The sequence below is a fragment of the Pristis pectinata genome, chromosome 4 (assembly GCF_009764475.1).
Source record: "Pristis pectinata isolate sPriPec2 chromosome 4, sPriPec2.1.pri, whole genome shotgun sequence".
NCBI classification, from domain to species: domain Eukaryota; kingdom Metazoa; phylum Chordata; class Chondrichthyes; order Rhinopristiformes; family Pristidae; genus Pristis; species Pristis pectinata.
This window is the reverse complement of record NC_067408.1, coordinates 91,577,349-91,596,417: the sequence shown is the minus strand read 5'-3', so window position 1 is coordinate 91,596,417 and position 19,069 is coordinate 91,577,349.

Here is a 19,069-nt window from a genome sequence, read left to right as displayed (position 1 = left end):
GATGGCACGGTAGTCGTTCTTGATGGTTGTGTAACAGTGATCAAGTGTGTTGGCTCATCTTGTTCCGCAGGTGACGTGTTGGTGGTAGTTTGTCAGAGATTTCTTCCAGCTGGCCTAGTTGAAGTCCCCCGTGATGATTGGGAAGGCATCAGGGTGAACTGTCTCGTGACTGTTGATCACGGTGCTCAGCTCCTCCAGTGCCAGGGGTGGAATGTACACCACTACCAGGATGACGGTGGCACCCCCACCATGTTAAACATGTTTTTTCACCACCCTGTCCACCTGTGACACCACTTTCAATGAACTATGCACTTGTACTCCTTTGTCCCTCTATTCCATTATAATCCCTACTACTCTACCATTCATAGTATAAGTCCTACGCTGGTTTGACTTTCCAAAAGGCATCACCTCACACTTACTGTATCTGTATTGAAATCCATTTGCCACTCCTCATCCCACTTCTCTAACTGATCAGGATCTCTATGTGATCTACGATAACCTTCTTCACTATCAACAACACCTCCTAATTTTGTGTTATCAGCAAACTTTCTGATCAAGCCTTGTGTATTCGCATCCGAATCATTCATATAAATAACGAATACCAAGGGTCCCAATACCAAGCCCTGTGGCACACCACTAGTCACCAGCCTCCATTCTGAGAAACAACCTTCAACCACCACCCTCTGCTTCCCACCTCTGAGCCAATTTTGAATCAGCATAACTAGCTCTCCCTGGATTCTGGATTCCATGGAACCTCCCCTTCCAGACCAGCGTCACATGATCATAATATCATAAACATCTTTACTTTGTACTGTGAAAAATGTTTTAGCATTTTAATTAAAAGTCATGCATTTTCTTTCCCATTTCAGTGTCTAAAAGAAGTTGGGTTCTCAGTGTGGCTGATCCTCAGAATTAATGCCTGGCAGCAGTAGTCATTAGGAAAAGAAAAGTCCATATGAATCATTAGGTATTTGTGGGAAACTCTCTCTAAGGCCAGCAACATGTGCCATCAATTTGCCTTTAACCACAAGGTCCAGGCCAACGTCTCTTATGGTTAAAGAGGATATTTTATGTTTTGTTTTACACCAATCTACATAAGGGCAGTTTTAAAGCCCAAAAAGAGTTGAGTTAATGGCACTGGCACAAAAAGTAAGTTCCATTTCGTTTACATGGCTATGCTGCTTGATGCTGGAATCTTTGTCTTGGCAGCAGTTGTAAAGAAATATGTCCAAGGAACATAATGGAAATTGAGAAATTATTTGGATTTAAAAGAATGGCAATATTTTTACAAATCCTGCAGGGAGCACAATGATTTGGAATTTCCTTTCCTATCCCACCCCAAAACCATTGATTGGCAAATCGCCCCAATTCACTGCCTCCAGTCTTATTTCTGCAATCCACAGGGATCACCATCCATGATCCCGAGAGGACTGCTGCAAGAATGTTTGATACTCCTCTATGGGGTAGCAGCAGCTTGTGAGGCTGGAGATTTGTGTTGCCCCTTCCCATTAGACCTCTTTCCTCTCCTAATTTAGCCCTGGCCTCGGGTCCAATCTCAAGCCATTTCCCAAATTTAAATTTTAGGTAAAATTGATTTTGGGGAATGAAGTGAAATAGGTAATAGTGAATTGGGAGGTTGACTTACACCTTATTTGAATATGTAAAGCAGATCAGTAATGCACTATTGCACTTTTTGACTATGGCCAAGTCCACTTACAGTCTTATTTATACGCTTATGAATTAATGTTCTTCTGAATTTAGATTGTTCAGTTATGTTCTTGGGGAACCATGCTCGAGTATGAGTTCTCACAGAACAATGTCATTAGTGGTAGCCTCATTTACAATCATTCTTTTTAATGACTCTGGGATTCATTAGAGTTGTGGAAGTCACGATTTGCATCAATATCTTTGCTGCTAAATCTATTTGGGTACTTAATGTTGATTTTTTAGGAATTCTTCAGTCAACTACATACATTTGTGTGCAGCAAAATCCTGTGACATTAATGAAGGTGCTGATTATAAAGTCACGGGATCTTACAGAACTGAAAGAAGCCATTCAGAGTATCAGGACATTGCTGAGACTTTCAAAGGACTGTTCAATTAGTCCTACTTTCCACCATAGACCTGCAATTTTTCCCCTTTTTAAGATTTTTTTTGCTTGAATCCATTTCCACTGCCATTTCAGCCAATGCATTCCAAATCATAATAACCTAAGATGTAAGAATTTTTTTTTACCTCACCACTGGCTCATTTGCATGTTTTCAAAGTAAGAACAACTAACTTTTGTTTTGTTATTTCAATTTGCCTTGTTGCATTGACTGTTCCTTGCATACTTGTATTCACATAATAGTGGGAAAGGAATTATGTAGGATATGTAGTTTTCTGCAAATCTTTCAATTTGAGAGTTCTGGAAGTAAACTTGTTTTTCCAAGTTATTGATGTGTTTGCCATTGATTCAACAGGTAAATGCACTAATGTATTGAACCACAGTGACCAAGTAATTTACAGGTTGCACTACACATGCACCATAATTATCAACAGCACGTTATTTATAGGGACTATCCACCCCCGAGGCCAAGGATGTCACACTTATTTTTTTTTGTATGGCAGAATCATCTTAATCTGTGCTCATTGTTTAAAATCCTTGCTGAATAGTGGTTACTTGGATGAGATTCAGAGGAATGCTGGTGTGTGGATCCATATTATGAATCACTGCTTTCAGTGGTAAGAAATAGATGGAGAAAACTGAAAAATAGATGTCTTCACAGATATGCTGGTTGCAAAGAGATCCCAGCTAACCACCTGTTTATTTCTCTAAGGCAGGTCTATCGTTGCTGGAGCTTGTTTTCATTTTTCTGCAATATGATCTTACTTTGTGTCTTTAGCTTTGGATTTTGCAGAAAATTCTGCTAGTGTTATGTTGATATGTTAAAGTTTTCTTTTTATGAAGCTCACTCACATCAGATATAAGAAGGATGTTTTGGTGTGCTTGTGCCACTGTGAGTTGTGCAGCTGCAGTTAGTTGCATGGTCTTACCTTGTCCTTTCCCACTCTCTTTGGTAGTTTTATTAGGAAAGCTCAGAGCACTGCAGGGCACAGAATACGCATTTGTTGGACCTTTCCCACATACCACCAGCTGTTATTTATACCACCATTTTCATTTTAGTGAACACAGAACTATTAGGTCCCAGCATGTTTGAAGGAAAGGGCACTGACTTCTAGAGAGACTTACCATCCAGATAATACAGCACATGGAAAGAATGGTTGTATTTACAATGATGAAGGATCTCGGTCCTGAAATGTTAATTCTGCTTCTCTTTCTACAGCTGCTGCCTTTCCTGTTGAGTGATACCAGCATTTTCTGTTATTCAATGTCTATAACAGTCAATAGTTTTGGGCTCAAGGTTTCTCAACCAATACTAATTTGCAATCCACACCATTATGGTCGTTACCAAATTGTTGTTTGTGGACTTTGTATAATTAACTGTCATGTTTCTTACATTACAACGGTGACTACTCCAAAGGCACTGAATTGGCTCTAAAGTGCTCGAGATATCCTGTGATTGTAAAAGGCACCATCAAGTCTTTCTTTTCTTCTTGTACATGGTTAATTTTGGAAAAATAGGATACAACATAGATATTACCATATCTTTAAAAACTAGCAAATTAAAAGCAACTTGCAAGTTTTCAACTTAAGGAGAGGAGTGCCATCTAGTGTCATGAAAGTTGAGTGTGATGAAGGAACCAGATTGGATTTGGTTGGATTCAGGCACAATGGAATCCTAAAAATACCAGAGCTAGCCACATCTTTTTTGTTAAATTGGAACTTAATTAGAGTCAGTTAGGATGACTTTTTATCATTTTGTGCATTAATAGGCAGGCCAGAGAACTGGGATTTTTTTAGAAACTAGCAAAAGATGACTAAAAATATTATAACAAGGAGAAGATAGAGTATGAGAGTAAACTAGCAAATAATATAAAAATAAACCCTAAGAGCTTCTGCAGGTATATAAAAAAGATGAAAGCTACTGAAGTAAGGATGAAGCTGGGGAATTAACAAGGGGAAATACTGAAATGATGGAGATTCTAAATAATTATTTTGGATTAGCCTTTACAGGAGAAGATACTAAAAACATCCAAACAATAATAGATGATTACGGAGCTATAGGGAGGGAGGAACTTAAAATAATCCCTATCACTAGAAAAAAGTACTAGACCAACTAATGGGGTGAAGGGCCAACATGTCCCCTGGCAAGATGCTTTAGCATCTGGGACCCTAGTTTCTCAAACACAAAATGCTGATATGCAGTCACAGCAGTTTTTAGGAAAACCGATAAACTGTCAAAACAAAACAGAGAGAATACTGGAAACACTCAGCAGGTCAAGGCAGCATCTGTGGAAATTACCCTTCATCACAACTCCTGATTAATCGGATGTTGGCCTTCATGCCAGAGGTATGGAGTATAAACGTGGTGACACTTCATTGCTACTTTACAGCCTACTGGTGAAACTACACCTGGAATATTGTGCACATTTATGGTCTCCGTAATTAAGGAATGATATACTTGCATTGGAAGTAGTGCAGAGAAGGCTCACGGTTGATTCCTGGGATAAATGAATGGACGTATGAAGGAAGGGGAACAGGTTGGGCCTTCACTGACTGGAGCTTGGAAGAATACCAGATGACATTATTTAAACATATAAGATTCCACTGAGTCTTTGACATGAAGTGTTAGCTCTGCTTGACCTGCCATGTCTTCCAGTATTTCATATCCAGCATCTGCAGGTTCTTGATTTTTCAAGAAGGAGGGACAGAGTGAATGCTGACAAAGTAGTTCTCCTGGTCAGGGTGTCTGGAATGAAGGGAGCATTCAGTTTCAGAACAAGGAGTCACCCATTTAAGATGGAGACAAGGACGAATGTCTCCTCGCTACCCTAGGGCACAATTGAAAGACATTTGAATTACAAGGGGTAAGATGGAGAATGTGGGAAAGTGGTTGAGGCCAAGATTGAATCAGCCGCAATCTTATTAAATGGCTGAGCAAGCTCAAAGGGCTGAGTGGCTTATTCCTGCTCCTTTTCTTATGTTCATGGATTCACAAATTCAGGGAGCAAGAATTTCAAAATGCAGCCAATCGGATATGGATTTATAAAGTTGTTTGTAAGATAGCAATGAGCAGTTCAGCTTGGAGATTTTCACACAGTATTCAACATTTGATTCTTTTACTATGTAAAATAAAATAGTAAAATGTTAGGCAATTCGGAATGAACAAAGCACTTGATCCATTTAAATTTGGCTGAGTAAGGTCAACTTCTTCCAATGAGTGATGACCTCAGTTTGGGCTGTGTTTATATTCAACTTGGGACTTGTATTTTCAGAGAAAGCAAATCACATGCTGTCCTGATAGAAAAGTTGGCTACAGCCAACAAAAAAATAGTACACTGGAGATGACATGCAAAATAAAGTCAGCATGCGAGGTCTCAACCTTACGTGAGCTGCACTTGGCATAAATGGTATGGTTGTTTATGCACCTTGCAGACACAATGTTCAGAGAGGAGTTAATAGTTTCAGAAATAGAGAAAAGCAACAGAGTTATTGCAAAAATAAACTTTACAAGGGGCATGGAGAAAAAAATAAGGGTATACTTGGGGAGGAAACCAAACGAGAGGTCTTTGAAACTTGGAAGAGAGGTAATGTATCAAAAATCCTCAGTAAGACAAATGTAGAATTCAGAGTGGCCAGAAGCCCTGGTACAGGAGCAGATATGGTGTACTGTAAATATGTAACACAATCCTTCCTCATTTTAGGCCATTTCTGTATAAGTTTCAGTGATGACATTTTAGGTGGATCCAAATATCAGCAAATAAATACATGGTCTTATGTTTTTCTTTATCTGGAATAAGTGAGACAAGTACATTTGGCAATAGCCGTTTGGTTCAAAGACACTCAAGGCTCAATTGCAATCAGCTTGGAATTGGGATTAGAATTGATTTATTATTGTCAATTGTACCAAGGTACAGTGAAAAACTTGTCTTGCATACTGTTCGTACAGATCAATTCATTACACAGGGCATTGAGGCAGTACAGGGTAAAACAATAACAGAGTGCAGAATAAAGTGACACAGCTACAGAGAAAGTGCAGTACAGGTAGACAGTAAAGTGCAAGGTCATAACGAGGTAGATTGTGAGTCAAAAGTCCATCTTATCTTACTAAGGAGCCATTCAATAAGTCTTATAACCATGGGATAGAAGCTGTCCTTGAGCCTGATGGTACATGCTTTCAGGCTTTTATATCTTCTGCCCGATGAGCGAGGAGAGAAGAGAGAGTGTTCAGGGTGGGTGGGGTCTTTGATTATGCTGGCTGCTTTACGGGGCAATGAGAAGTATAGACAGAGTCCATGGAGGGGAGGTTGGTTTCTGTGATGTGCTGGGCTGTGTCCACAACTCTGCAATTTCTTGAAATCCTGGACAGAACAGTTGCCATACCAAGCCATGATGCATCCAGATAGGATGCTTTCTATGGTGCATCAATAAAAATGGGTGAGTGTCAGAGGGGACACACCAAATTTCTTTAGCCTTCTGAGGAACTGGAGGCACTGATGAGCTTTCTTGGACATGGCGCCTATGTGGTTGGACCAGGACAGGCTATTGGTAATGTTCAATCCTAGGAACTTGAAACTCTCAACCCTCTTGAACTCAGCATCATTGATGCAGACAGGAGCATGTGCACCACCCCATTTCCTGAAGTCAATGACCAGATCTTTTGTTTTGCTGACATTGAGGGAAAGATTGTTGTCATGACACCATTTCACTAAGCTCTCTATCTCCTTCCTGTACTCCAACTCATCATTATTTGAGATACGGCCCACTACGGTGGTGTCATCTGCAAATTTGTAGATGGAGTTAGAGCAGAATCTGGCTATGCAGTCATGAGTGTAGGGGGCTGAGGAAACACCTTGTGGGGCATCAGTGTTGAGAATAATTATGGCGGAGGTATTGCTGCCTATCCTCACTGACTGCGGTCTGTTGGTCAGGACGTCAAGGATCCAATTGCAGTAGGTGTTGAGTCCCAGGTCATAGATGCTTATAGATTTCTTATCGATGGACAGTTTTTGAAAGAGTACAGTGAAATTTGAGAATAACACTCCTCCACAAACAAATGTCACCAGAAGTCTCTTGTAGAACATAGCTGGCAAGCCAGATGATCTCTGAAACCTCTGGGTAATTTGGCTGCGAACATTACTCAGGATTACATGGGATATATGACACTGAAACAGGCCATTTGGCCAACTTGTCCATACTGGTGTTGACACCTGACTTGAGTCTCCTCCCGTTTTCCCTCATCTTAATCTATCAGTGTCACCTAATATTCTTCCTTCCCTCTTGTGCTTGTCCAAGCTTTCATTGTCCAGCTTCCTACTGAATGCATCTATGCTGTTCATTCTGATCACTCCTGAGGTACCAAGTGCCACATTCTCACTATTCTTTGGGTAAAAAAGTATCCTCTGAACTCCATTTTGGACTTCTTGATGACACCATATATCGATGCCTCTAGTGATCCTCATCATTCTGTTTACACTCTATTAAAACCTTTCATATTGCTATTAGATTTCATATTGCTTTAAATATTGCTATTACATTTCTCTTCACAGGAGAGAAGGGATCCAGTCTCTTCATCCTTGCCTGCTATGTGCATCTTCACTTTTCTGGTACAATTCTTGTAAACCTTCTCTTCACCTTCCCCATTGCTTCTATATATCCTTGTTAGAATGTGGTGACCAGAATCGTAAGCAGTGGTCTAACCAAGGTTCAATAAAGGTTTATTACAACTTCTCCACTTTTTTATTCAATCCCTATCGAAATAAATCCTGTTGTAATGCCTTTACTGAATTTCTGCTGCAGATGTGAATAATTGATGTGTCTGTACTCCCCTAGACAACTTCCAAGTGATAAATGTCCTTTCTACTCTTCTTGACAAAATGTACTACCTTGTGGTTATTTTTATTTGCCAATTATTGGCCTATCCTACAAAAGTTTATGAAGGTACTTCAAAATCTTTTTCAGTTTTGAGTATATCCCCCCATTTGGTATCATCTGCAAATATGGAAATGGTGTTTTTTTTAAAAGTCGAAGTCAGCAATGAAAATTGTGATCAGCAGTTCACCCAGTGCTGGTCCCTGCAGAACACCATGTCCATCTTCTACCCCTGTGAGTGGCCAGCCATTACTCCCACTTGCTGTTTTCTGTTCTGAAGCCAGCCAGCTAGCAGTGCACTCTGTTACCTGTGCCCTGACTTGGATTCTTGGACTTTATCCATAAGTCCACTAAGAAATGGCAGCGATGCTTCACTCCCTGATGAGCTCAACACCTTTTTTGCATGCTTTGAAAGGGAGAATAACACTGCACCTGTGCGAATCCCCACAGCGTCCGGCAACCCTGTGATCTTTGTCTCGGGGCCAACGTCAGAACATCCTTCAAGAGCGTGAACCCTCGCAAGGCGTCAGGCCCTGACGGTGCGCCTGACAGGGTGATGAACATCTGTGCCGACCAACTGGCCGGATTGTTCAAGGGCATCCTCAACCTCTCACTTCTGCAGGTGGAGGTTCCCAACTACTTCAAAAGGGCATCAATCATACCGGTGCCCAAGAAGAGCAGGGTGAGCTGCCTCAAAGACTATCACCCAGTAGCACTCACATCTACTGTGATGAAGTGATTTGAGAGGTTGGTCATGGCTAGAATTAACCCCTGCCTGAGCAAGGATCCGGACCTGCTGCAAAGAGGACAGGAATGGAGCAAAGAGGACAGGAGGATATTTAATGGAGCAAAGAGGACAGGAAGATATTTAATTGGGGAAGGGCAAATTATGAGGCTATAAGGCTAGAACTTGCGAGTGTAAATTGGGATGATATTTTTGAAGGGAAATGTACTATGAAGATGTGGTCGTTGTTCAGGGATCTCTTGCAGGATGTTAGGGATAAATTTGTCCCGGTGAGGCAGAGAAGGAATGGCAGGGTGAAGGAACCATGGATGACTAGTGACATGGGTGGAACTAGTTAGGAGGAAGAAGGCAGCATACATAAGGTTTAGGAAGCAAGGATCAGATAGGTGTCTTGACCAATATAGGGTAGCAAGGAAGGAACTTAAGAAGGGGCTGAGGAAAGCAAGAAAGGGACATGAAAAGGCCTTGGCGAGTAGGGTTAAGGAAAATCCCAAGGCTTTTTTCACTTATGTGAAGAGCAGAAGGATGACGAGAGTAAAGGTAGGACCGATTAGAGACAAAGGGGGGAAGATGGTGCTTGGAAGCTGTGGAAATTGATGAGGTCCTCAATGAATACTTCTTTTCAGTATTCACCAATGAGAGGGGCCTTGATGACACTGAGGATAGTATTGCTAAGGGTAATGTTCTGGAGCATGTAGACATCAAGAGAGAGGATGTGTTGGAGCTGTTAGAAAATATTAGGACAGATAAGTCCCCGGGTCCTGACGGAATATTCCCCAGGCTGCTCCGTGAGGTGAGGGAGGAGATTGCTGAACCATTGGCTAGGATCTTTGAGTCCTCGTTGTCCACGGGAATGGTACTGGGGGATTGGAGGGTGGCAAATGTTGTCCTCTTATTCAAAAAAAGTAGTAGGGATAGTCCAGGGAATTATAGACCAGTGAGCCTTACGTCTGTGGTGGGCAAACTGTTGGAAAGGATTCTTAGAGATAGGATCTATGGGCACTTAGAGAATCATGGTCTGATCAGGGACAGCCAGCATGACTTTGTGAAGGACAGATCATGTCTCACAAGCCTGATAGGGTTCTTTGAGGAGGTGACCAGGCAGATTGATGAGGGTAGTGTAGTAGATGTGGTCTACATGGATTTTAGTAAGGCATTTGACAAGGTTCCACATGGTAGGCTTCTTCAGAAGGTCAGAGAGCATGGGATCCAAGAGGCTTGGCTGTGTGGATTCAGAATTCGTTTGCCTGTAGAAAGCAAAGGGTTGTGGTGGAGGGAGTGCATTCAGGTTGGAGGGCTGTGACTAGCGGTGTCCCACAAGGATCAGTTTTGGGACCTCTGCTTTTCGTGACTTTTTATTAATAACTTGGATAAGGGGGTAGAAGTGTGGGTTGGCAAGTTTGCAGACAACACAAAGGTTGGTGGTGTTGTGGATAGTGTGGAGGATTGTAGAAGATTGCAGAGGGACATTGATAGGATGCAGAGCTGGGCTGACAAGTGGCAGATGGAGTTCAATCTGGAGAAGTGTGAGGTGGTACAATTTGGAAGGACAAACTCCAAGGCAGAGTGCAAAGTTAATGGTAGGATTCTGGGTAGTGTGGAGGACCAGAGGGATCTGGGGGTTCACATCCACAGATCCCTGAAAGCTGCCTCACAGGTGGATAGGGTAGTTAAGAAAGCTCATGGGATGTTAGTATTCGTAAGTTATGGGATCGAGTTTAAGAGCCGCGAGGTAATGATGCAGCTCTACAAAACTCTGGTTAGACCACACTTAGAGTACTGTGTCCAGTTCTGGTCACCTCATTATAGGAAGGATGTGGAAGTGTTGGAAAGAATGCTGCTGGTTTAGAGAGTATGCATTATGAGGAGAGACTAAGGGAGCTAGGGCTTTACTCTTTGGAGAGAAGGAGGATGAGAGGAGACACGATAGAGGTATACAAAATATTAAGAGGAATAGATAGAGTAGACAGCCAGCACCTCTTTCCCAGGGCAACAATGCTCAATACAAGAAGGCATGGTTTTAAAGTAATAGGTGGGGAGATATAAAAGGGAAGTTTTTCACCCAGAGAGTGGTTGGGCCATGGAATGCACTGCCAGGGGTGGTGGTGGAGGCAGGTACATTGATCAAATTCAAGAGATTACTAGATAAGTATATGGAGGAATTTAAAATAGAGGGATATGTGAGAGGAAGGGGTTAGATAGTCTTAGGTGAGGTTTAAAGGTTGGCACAACATGTTGGGCCGAAGGTCCTGTATTATGCTGTACTGTTCTATGGCTCTATGGTTCAATTCGCCTACCACCACAACAGGTCTACAGTGGATGCATTCTCACTGGATCTCCATTCTACCTTGAAGCACCTAGACAACAGCAAGTCATACATCAGGCTATGGTGTATCGAGTACAGCTCAGTGTTCAACACCATCATCCCCTCAGTCCTAATTAGCAAGCTTCAAAACCTGGCCCTCTGTACCTCCCTCTGCAACTGGATCCTCGACTTCCTTATCGGTAGACCACAGAGAGTGCAGGTCGTTAGTAACATCTCCTCCTCGCTGACAATCAATACAGGCGCATCTCAAGGATGTGTGCTTAGCCCACTGCTCTACTCTCTCTATACTCATGACTGTGTGTCTAAGCACAGCTCAAACGCCATCTATAAATTCACAGATGACACCACTGTTGTTGGCACAATCTCAGATGGCAAAGAGGAGGTGTACAGGAATGAGATAGATTGGCTGGTTGAGTGGTGTCGCAACAACAACCTTGCATTCAACATCAGCAAGACCAAGGAATTGATTGTGGACTTCAGGAAGGGGAAGGGGAAGTTGGGAAAACACACACCAGTCCTCATTGTGGGTTCAGTGGTGGAAAGGGTGAGCACCTTCAAGTTCCTGGCTGTCAACATTTCAGAGATTCTATCTTGGGTCCAACACATTGACTGAATCATGAAGAAGGCATGCCTGAGTGAGTGTTCGTGATGATGGCTCTACTTAGTTTGAAGCTTGAGAAGATTTGGTATGTCACCAAAGACTCTTGCAAATTTCTATAGATGTACAGTGGAGAGCATTCTGACTGGTTGCATCACTGCCTGGTATGGAGGCTTTAATGTCGAGGATTGAGAGAGGCTGCAGAGGGCTGTAGACTCAACCAGCTCCATCATGGCACAACGCTCCCCACCATCGAGGGCACCTTCAAGAGGTGGTGCCTCTAAAAGGCAGCATCCATTGTTAAGGACCCTCACCACCCGGGACATGCCCTCTTCATGTTACCACCATTGGGGAGGAGGTACAGGAGCCTGAAGACCCAAACTCAACGTTTCAGGAACAGCTTCTTTCCCTCTGCCACCAGATTTCTGAACACTCCATGAACCCATGAACACTACTTTGTTATTCCTCTTTTGCTCTATTTATTTATTTTTGTAACTGATAGTAATTTTTATGTTTTTATGTCTTGCACTGTACTGCTGCCACAAAACAACACATTTCATGACATATGTCAGTGATAATAAACCTGATTCTGATTCAGATTCTATGGATTGTTTGAGACTCAGCAATGATGAAGGAACAGGGGTATATTTCAGTCATGAGGCTTTATGACTTGGAGGGAACTTGGGGCTGCCAGTGTTCCCATGCAGCCATTGCCATTGTTCTTCTAGATGGCAAGGGTTGTAGGCTCAGCAAAGAAGCCTTGGTGAGTTGTTGCAATGGACTTGGTAGATATCATATGCTCTAGTCACTGTTTGATAGTGGTGGCCTGAGTGAATGTTCATGGTGATGGATGTAGCTTCAGTCAAGTAGGTTACTTCATCTTGAATAGTACTGAGTTCCTTAAGTTGTTGAAGCTGCATTCATCTAAGCAGGTGGACAGCATTCCATTCCTGTATTGTGCTCGTGGATAATGGAAAGACTATCAGCCATCAGTTGAGTCACCACACACCCACCCACATCCTCGATCTGCTCTTGCAGCTATGCAGACTTTAAGGCAAAGGTGCTCTCACAATTATTGGGAGGTTTTAGCCTCTGCAGTAATGAAGGAGGGGGCGGGGGGAGGGTGGCGCAGTTAATTTTCTCATCAATGATAGTCTTTAGCATGACATTAATGACCATAATGCCATTGAAGTTCAAGGGGAGCTGTTTACATTTCTTTCTGCTGGAAATGGTTACTGCCTTGCATTTGTGAGGTGCAAATGCTATTTGTTAGCCATTTAATTCATCCAGGTCTTGCTATGTGCTGTCATGGACACTTTCATTATCTGAGGAGTTGGCACATAGATGCAGATTGCATCTGGAACTACAATAGTAAGGACACATCTGGCAGAAAATCCTGCTGACACCATAACCATGTGATACATGTTGTAATACTGATAAACATGACAGGTGACCAGGTGCTGCAGAGAAACCATCAGTAATTCTTACTGTCCCCTGAACCTTGTAGAGTGCAGCTGTGCAACAAAACTGAACAGGCATCTCATTTTGTTGCTTTAGTTCTTTGCGAAAGGAAATTAAAATAATGGAAGGAGATTGAAGACAGTGAGTGCGCTAGAGTCAGAGTCATAGAGCAATACAGCACATTTTGAATTAGCAACACACCAACTTTACTTCCTATCTTATCAACCTGGCTTTAAGAGAGCTTGCTCAGCATTGTAAGAGGGATTGTTGTGAATACCAGATAGCAGATTTGTAGTACAAGAAGTAGATTGGGCCTGTTGTATTTTGAACTTAGAAGGATAGCAAGTCACCTCACTGCGATTTTGAAAATTCTTAAGGGGCTTGACTGAGTAGATGTTTGTGACGTTTCCCTGGCTGGAAAATCTAGAACCTGGGGTCACCCTCTCAAAATAAGGAGTGGCCATTCGGAACTGAGATGAGAAGAAATTTCTTCACATGGGAAGAAGTGAACCTTTGCAATTTTCTACCTACATGGAGGCTCAGTCACTGGGTTGAATTGTAAGGAGAGCAAGGGATGTGGGGTTAGTGCAGGAATGCAGTCTCATGATCTAATAGAATGGCCTGCTTCTGCTTTCACTTCTTGTGTTGTTATCCATGCATGGAAATAGGATTGGGCCATTTGACCTCTGGACCCTCAATTAGCTCACGGCTATCATTGCCATCAGAATCAGGTTTTTATCACTGACATGTATGTTGTGAAATTTGTTGTTTTGCAGCAGCAGTACAGTATAAGACATGAAAATTACTTCAAATTACAAAAATAAAGTGCAAGAAAAGGAATAATAAAGTAGTGTTCATGGGTTCATGGACTGTCCAGAAATCTGATGGTGGAGGGGAAGAAGCTGTTCCTAAACTGTTGAGTGAGGGTCCTCAGGCTCCTGTACCTCCTCCCTGACAGTAGTAATAAGAAGAGGGCATGTCACGGATGGCCAGGGTCCTCAATGATGGATGCCGCCTTCTTGAGGCACCGCCTCTTGAAGATGTCCTCGATGGTGGGGAGGGTTGTGCCCGTGATGGAGCTGGCTGAGTCAACGACCCTCTGCAGCCTCTTGCAATCCTGTGCATTGGAGTCTCCATACCAGGCAGTGACGCAACCAGTCAGAATGCTCTCCACTGAATATCTATAGAAATTTGCAAGAATCTTTGGTGACATACTAAGTCTGCTCAAACTCCTAATGAAGTAGAGCCGCTAGTGTGCCTTCTTCATGATTGCATCAATGTGTTATACTCTGGGTAGATCCTCTGAGATGTTGATGCCCCGGAACTTGAAGCTGCTCACCCTTTCCACCACTGACCCCTCAATGAGGACTGGTGTGTGTTCTCCCGACTTCCCCTTCCTGAAGTCCACAATCATTTACTTGGTCTTGCTGACACTGAGTGCAAGGTTGTTGTTGTGACACCACCCAAACAGCTGAACTATCTCACTCCTGTATTGTGGAGTTAGATTACTTCCTGACTTTTTAGTGCTTTGGCTCCATTTAAAGAAATAGCTCCTGGTTCTGGCTTTCCACATCAGAAGAATTAGTCAGTCCGTTTGCAACTTCAAATCCCTGAAACATTTCAAAATTCTTAGTTAGATCAACCTCAACTTTATAAACTGAAAGAAGTATAACCTAGTTTATACAACCTCTCATCATCACCATCATCATCCAATAAAGAATGGTTCATTGTGAGGAATCTGCACCATATGCTTGAAGTACTCAGCAGATCAATGATGTCTGTGGTCAGAGAATCAGAGTTATCATTTCAGGTCAACAACACAAATCTTTCTTTCTCAGTCCAGAATTAAATTGCAGTCAAAGCCAATGACATTGCCCTACTCTGATCTAATTTAATTGGTTTATTATTGTCACTTATACCAAGGTACAGTGAAAAACTTGTCTTGCATACTGTTCATACTGTACAAGACATAGAAAGGGTGCAGACAAGATTTACAAGGATGCTGCCCTGATTGGGGAGCATGCCTTATGAAAACAGGTTGAGGGAACTCAACCTTTTCTGCTTGGAGCAATGGAGGATGAGGGGGGACCTGATAGAGGTATATAAGATGATGAGAGGCATTGATTGTCTGGATAGTCAGAGGCTTTTTCCCAGGGCTGAAATGGTTGCCACAAGAGGACATAGGTTTAAGGTGCTGGGGAGTAGGTATAGAGGAGATGTCGGGGTAAGTTTTTTACTCAGAGAGTGGTGAGTGCGTGGAATGGGCTGCCGGCAACAGTGGTGGAGGCGGATATGGTAGGGTCTTTTAAGAGACTTCTGGATAGCTACATGGAGCTGAGAAAAATAGAGGGTTATGGGTAAGCCTAGTAATTTCTAAGGTAGGGACATGTTTGGCACAGCTTTGTGGGCCGAAGGGCCTGAATTGTGCTGTAGGTTTTCTATGTTTCTAGATCAATTCATTACACTGAGCATTGAGGTAGTACAGGGTAAAACAATACAGAATGCAGAGTAAAGTGTCACAGCTACAGAGAAAGTGCAGTGCAGGCAGACAATGAGGTCCAAGGTCATATCGAGGTAGATTGTGAGGTCAAGAGTCCACCTTATCATACTAGGGAATCATTCAATATTCTTATAACAGTGGGATACAAGCTGTCCTTGAGTCTGGTGGTATGTGCTTTCAGGCTTTTGTATCTTCTGCCCAAGGGAGAGGGGGGAAGACATAATGTCTGGGGTGGGTGAGGTCTCTGATTATGCTGGCTGCTTTACCAAGGCAGCAAGAAGTATAGACAGAGTCCATGGAGGGGAGGCTGGTTTCCGTGATGTGCTGAGCAGCAAACACAACCCTCTGCAGCTTCTTGCGGTCATGGGCAGAGCAGTTGCTGTACCAAGCCATGATGCATCCAGATAAGATGCTTTCTGTGGTGCATCAATAAAAGTTGGTGAGTGTCAAAGGGGACATGCCAAATTTCTTTAGCCTTCTGAGGAAGTAGAAGTGCTGGTGAGATTTCTTGGCCATGGCGTCTACGTGGTTACACCAGGACAGGTTATTGGTGACGTTCATTCCTAGGAACCTGAAGCTCTCAACCCACTTAATCTCAATACCGTTGACGTAGACAGGTGTATGTGCAACCACCCCCCTTCCTGAAGTCAATGACCAGCTCTTTCACTTTGCTGACATTGAGGAAAAGGTTGTTGTCATGGCACCATGTCACTAGGCTCTCTGTCTCCTTCTTGTACTCCGACTCATTGTTATTTAAGATACGGCCTACTAGGGTGGTATCATCTGCAAGCTTGTAGATGGAGTTAGAGAGGAATCTGGCTACCCAGTCATGAGTATATAGGGAGTATAGTAGAGGGCTGATGGCACAGCCTTGTGGGGCACCAGTGTTGAGAATAATCGTGCCGGAGGTGTTGCTGCCTATCCCCACTGATTGTGGTCTGTTGGTCAGGAAGTCAAGTATCCAGTTGAGGGAGATGTTGAGTCCCAGATCTCGGAGTCTGGTGATAATTTGCTTGGAATTAGAGTATTGAAGGCAGAGCTGTAGGCAATAAACAATAGTCAAATGTAGGTGTCTTTACTGTCCAGATGCTCCAGAGATGAGTGGGGGGCAAGGGAGATGGTGTCCGCCACAGACCTGTTTCAGCAGTAGGCAAATTGCAGTGGGTCGAGATTGTCTGGGAGGCTGGAGTTAATGCATGCCACGACCAGCTTCTCGAAACACTTCGGGCAGTAGTCATTAAGGCACGTTACCTTGTTTTTCTTAGGTACTGGGATGATAGTGGTCTTCTTAAAGAAGGTGGGAACCTCAGATTGAAGCAGGGAGAGGGTAAAAATGTCTGCAAATACCCCCGCCAGCTGATCTACACAGGGTCTAAGTAATTAAAGAAGGACCCCACCATCTTTAGATAAGTGTTCCTGTTGCCTATTCAGGAGTTAGATTAAAACTGAGGACAGGGATCCAGAGAGGGTACCACTGAGTAAAATTAACCTGCAGTGCCTGCCCATCCCCCACCCAGTTTCCATTGAATAAAGTGAGTTAAAATTGTTTAGAGGTCTCTAGAAGAATCTTTTCTTTTACAGAGTGGGTGGTTTATCAGATAATGTCTTATCAAAACATTCACTGGTGTCCCTATGTCTCCTTTTCAGCATAAACTAAGAGCAGAACTTTGAACTCCCTGGTCTATGTGGTGTAATGTTACGTTGTCTTTGGCAGAAAGACATTGAAGAAGAACTGTTGAATTTAATTTATCATTAAACACCAGTATTTCTAAGGCTTGTTACCTGTTTCAATGGATTCCTTCTGTTTGATCTCATCATCCAAATATTTTTTCTCCTTTCATGAATAAGAATCACTGATGCAACATGATGGCAAAAGATGGAATGTGAAAGAGCCTAGAGCTGTCAGATAATTACTATTTTCCATTGGATGTAAGTAAGAACTTACAGCAAAGTAACCTAGTGTAATAGGTTCTGAATTTACCTTATACATAGCATTTAATTGCATACAAATTTTGATGGAAGAAAATACGTTGTGATTGGTACTATAATTGGAATCATACTTTATTTTTGTATGTGTGTGAATGTTAATACATTTGTTGTTCCTCTTTGGCGACAGATGCAAGTTAATAGACTGACTCAGACTTTATGTGTTGTTGATCTTTGTTGAGTTCATACTGGACATATTCCAGAGAAATGAAGCCATTATTTAAAACAGCTTTGTTGGATGCTTGATATATTATTGCTACTGAAGCCCATTTGTTCCACTGCTGCCAATATTTTGGAGCAAAATTAATTTTCCAAAGACCCTAGTTAAAATTCAGCTATGAATCAATGAGAGGGGAGATTTTGATTCTAATTTCATTTTTGTTTGGATAAGCACAATGCAAGCACTGAAAAGATGGAGACCTCATTACAGTGCAAAAGTGCCATAATACATGTGTGTGTGCCTGTATGTATGTTTGTGTGTGTGTTTTCAATGCTTAGTTCTTTTGTTTGCTCAAAAGAATGGGTAATTTTTGAAAACTGAATTTGTATGGCAACTGCAAAGTTTCTTAGCAATTCTAAAATGTGTTAGTGTGATCCAGATTCAGGATTCAACCCAACCTAGCCCAGCTCTGAAGTGAAGTGGTACGATGTTGGAGGAAAGAGCAACACTTGACTTTTCTCTGTGGTGAGGTTGGGATTTGGTTCAGAAATACTTTCACAGATTACAAGTTCTGGTGCAAGAATGAAACAACTTGACACTGATACTTAAAAGTCAAAATAATAGCAGCTTTTTTACTGCTTATTGCGTAGTGACTCAATGGTTTCTAAAGAGATGGAAACAGGCTGCTGCAGCACTTATATTTATGGGTTAGGAAAAACATGTGCAAAAATTCTCCTACTTGATGCATGTCCTCAGTGTCCTCAAGACTTTGCCCTATAATTAAGAATGAGGGAGGGTGGTGAAGTTTCCCCATCCAATATTTTGTCTGTGAGATAAGATTTTCCACTGGGTGCCAAGAACTGATGTTCTGGTAACTTTTGATATAAACTATCAGAACACATAGGTATGGTATCAATGTTCTTTTCTGAGTAGATTTTAAACAGGGAAAAAAATGAGTTCTTCCAATTTCCTGCATCCTTGGCTTCTGATCTTAGTTCAATTCTATGGACTGTAATTAATTTCTCTTTAAGCAAAAGTTATTTCCTGATTACTTTTTGGATATACATTTATTTTTAAAATTTTGGCTCTTTTAAGTAAACAGCTTTTCTTCATAAGCAAGCCAATAATAATATAAATCAAAGCATATTGGCTAGAAATTGGATTGTATAGCTGTCTTATTAAATGCCACACATTTGCTGTTGTTCAGAGGAAATCATAAAATGCACGAACTCTGGTAGTTGTTTGGGGAGTCTGACTAGATGTTTCTGGGCTCAATGTACAGCAGCATACTTCAGACACTTTTAGCATAGAATGACAT